We start from the raw sequence: 3,985 nt of genomic DNA on the forward strand, positions 1-3,985 counted from the left end.
ATAGACCCCGAGGAAGGGTTGGAATGGATCCAAGTCTGGATAAAATATGGATTCCCCTCAGGTAGTCATGAAACCAATGAGGCATGTCCCATGAACCCGCGTGAATGCTTCTGAATGCCTTATATCCTGTTCGTGTAAACCTAAAGCGTGGTGGAGGGAGCGGGGCAGCATGTGGAATGTTGGAACTCTCATTTACAGAAGAGTTACTCTCCTCCCAAAGTAAACACTCTTTTTCTCTTCAGGCCAAAGGAGCTTATCATCCCAGCAAGTGATTTGTGCTGAGGAAGATGACTGCATATTAAAATGATAAGAATGGGATACGGATCATCCACTGGGGGAAAAGGAGCAGGTCTTCATGTTCTGCTGATTATAGGAGTGAATTTACAACAAAAGGACAGAGGAGGGAAAACATGTAATCAGGCCTGCCTGCTGTCAGTGCTGCTTGGGGAAACCCGGTAGAGCAGTGGGTTGGAACTCCAGGGGCACCGGGGGGCTGGTGGTCCTGAGTCAGGAGCTGGCAGAGAGTGGGAGAGGAATCGAAGGGTGAAATGCTAAAGCAAGCCTTTTATTTAAAAACTACACATGCAAGAGGTGGAGGTATTTGCAAATTTACGTCTTCTCTCCCTAAAACTCAGGGAAACTAATGAATGGAACCCCAAAATAGAGAATACATCATCTACACAGGGTTTCTCAACCTCAGCACTATTGACGTTTGGGGTCAGATGATTCCTCGTTGTGGGGGTCTGGTCTGTTCACTGTAGGGTTTTTAGCAGCATCTCTGGCCTCTGCTCACTAATGCCAGTAGTAAGTCCCTTGAGTTGTGACAACATAAAATGTCCCTAGACATTGCCAAATGTTCCCTGGGGGGCAAAACTGCTCCCACCCCCAGTGGGGAGCCTTTGATCTGTACCCAAATGAGAGGATGACCCCTGACGTTTTACGACAGATTCTTGCCTGGTGTCTTCACACAGCTGTGCTCATTTGGAGCAGAGCACATGAGTGGGTGGCCAGTGGTGACACGGCTGAGGCCCCATGGTGGGTCTCCAGTTGGGAAGGCGCTATCGTCAGGCTGTGGGAGACGTGAAGACCTTCCACTTAGGGTCCTGCCCCACTGTGGAGCGGCCGGGACACAAGGTTAGCATGGGGCTTTATACCTCCTCTGCAGCGAACGGGCAAACAGCTGGAGACTCAGGCAGGCCTGTGCCTTCTCTGTAAAGATGGACCCTGACTGGGCCAAGGAGAGGCCCCATGCAGAGCTTCATCAGATGGGGAGGCAAGGTGCAAGGACAACAGACTCCTGTGGCCCCAGATCATCTCCAGTTTGGCAATAGGTACCCAGATTTTGCAAAATTGGGTTCCCCTCTCACGCAGGAATTTCACTATTAGGAATTTTCCTAAGAAGATATTCAGATAAGTGTATAAACATGGTATTTAAGAAGACTATTTAAAATGTATAAAGAATAAAACTGGCTTTATCACGGTTCAGGGATTGGCTAAATAAATATAGTATAGTACGTACAGTGCATATAGTACATATAGATAATGGAATAAAATCCAGATCCTGCATGTCCCTGTTTGTGATTTCAAGTGCTCAATTTTATAGACACATGCATATAATATTGATCAAATATGTTATAAGATGGCATGTTGAGTAAAAGCCCACTTATTTGAAGTGTGTGCATTCATGTGTGTGTGTGCATGTGTACCTGGGTACGGAGTGTATGTGTTTACATATGTCTGCATATGTGGGTATATATGTGTTGGTATGGGGGTATTTATGTGCGTGTCCCGCCCCCCACCCCCAAACTGAGTGTGGTTACCCCTGGGTGCTGGATCTTTGGGTGATTTTATTGTCTTTAGATTTTATATTATTTAAATGTTCCATAGTGAGTATGCATCCTTTTTTTGTTTTGTTTTTAGAGACAGAGAGAGAGAGTGGGTGTGTGCGCACATGTGAGCGAGGGGGGTGGGGTGGGGAGGGGTAGAGAGAGAGAGGGAGAGAGACTCACAAGCGGGTTCCAAGCTCAGCACGGAGCCTGACGCGGGGCTCGATCTCACGACCTTGAGATCATGACCTGAGCTGAAATCAAGACTTGGACACTTAACCGACTAAGCCACCCAGGCACCCCTCGTATGTATCCTTTTTAAAATCAGGGGGAAAAACCAGTTCTTTGCACATGAGAAAATCAAACAAGAAACAGTTGTGTCCAGTTCCTGTTCAGTCCCAATTGGATGAATAGAGTGGTTCCCCTTCAAGTTAAAAATCACAGGAATCATCCTTATCCACACTGATGTTTGGTCTAAGCCTATCTGCGACCACAGTCTTCCTTCCTACTTGGAAGCCATGGGCTCATCTCGAAGCAGCTCCTGCTCCTTCACTCCCTGAATGCTGGTCTAGAAAAGCTGCTGACTTAAGGAAGGAAGTTTTGATATTCTGGGCCATTGCCCGCAGTTTACAGTGTTTATCTGGTATCTCAGACTTGCAATTTTAGGATGTCTCCTGAGAAACTGATCATCCCGGCACTGTGTTTACTAACTATACCATCAGAGGAATTTTTCATTTGGGGCAACCTTGCCCCTCCTCCTTGATGAACTCACTGGTTCCATGGGACACATGTTGTGGGTAATCACCACTCATAGACTCAGCAAAAGCTAGAGTCAAAACTGTGGGTCCCTCCCTGCCATTGGCTTCTAATTAGAGAAGAGGGAAGTTGGTTCTACTTTCCTTGCTGGATGTGGTGCCATCAGCAAACATTAAAGGAGGAAAGTAAAACTCATGCAGAACTCTCTTTCTCTCTCTCATACAGACACAGATGCACACACACACACACACACAGACACGCATGCACGCACCCACCCTTCAGGGCAGTGTCTAGCTCGGAAGGAAGAACAAAGAAGGGCTGAATGTATCTATGCTGTTTGTCCAGGGACCGCACAAGTTTGCTGTTACCCTGTCCTCCTCTGGGGCAAAAATGTTTTACTTCAGAAAGGCAAGGAGAGGGATGCCCCAGGAACCGTGGGTGAAGCCCGAGTCAGCAGTGGCTTTGGTCTCGGGAGCAGCGCGAAGATGCTGGTGAGCCAGGATAGCGCCCCTCGCTCTGCATGCTTGGCAACGTCACTTCATCACTTTGGCTCCAAAGTCACAGCTGCGCTCTTTATTTTTGGTTATTTTCTTAAGTGTTTTATTTCCAATAGTCCCCACTCAAGATAGTAATTTTCAGAAGATTTTCCTTTTCGGTATTTCATTTGGATTTCTCATAGCAGAAGCTTTCTCCTTCTTTTTTTTACACTGTCATCAAGTTCGAGGACCGTAAGTAATGAGTCTAATCTGGAGCCTCCCATTATTTAACAAAAATGTCCGTAGACATAAATCAAATCGGCTCTATTTTGGATAAGTCTGCAAGCGGTAAATGAACACTCTCAGTGGGGAGATGTTCTTTCATTTTCTTGTTGCCCTAATGTCCATATTAGCTCTCTTAGCGTGATACGTCCGGCCTTGGTGCTTCGAGTGATGGTGGACCTCATCATGCCTGAGAGACTGAAAAAAAGCCAGATGCCCCCACCTATATTGGTTACAAGAGAAAGGTACTTTTGAAGAAGTGAGTTTTTCATATTGCTCTCTGTCCTATGCACTTCATGGCAGAATTTCCAAATAAAAATCTTTATTTATATATCTATTAGCTCCAATCTCACGATCTTCAATATATAGGCAGATCTAATTCAAGAGGATGATAACAAAAATTTGGCCTTGCCCCTCCCTGGCCTCATCTCTTACTACCCTCTCCCTTGGTCATTATACTACATCCTCCCTGGTTTTGTCTCTCTCCTTCCTGCCTCAGGACCTTGACAGAGTTTGTTTACTTTGAATGCTCTTGCCCTTTGCCTCTCCTTTCCCATCCCTCTATGCTTGACAGTCTTCTCCATCCTCTGGGTTATGGCTTAAATATCCCTTCATCGGGCGAGCCTCCTCCGAGTTCCCAGAAGA

The sequence above is a fragment of the Mirounga angustirostris genome, unplaced genomic scaffold (genome assembly GCF_029215605.1).
Source record: "Mirounga angustirostris isolate CCGP_5_RB_7025 unplaced genomic scaffold, mMirAng1.0.hap1 SCAF_6, whole genome shotgun sequence".
Lineage (NCBI taxonomy): Eukaryota > Metazoa > Chordata > Mammalia > Carnivora > Phocidae > Mirounga > Mirounga angustirostris.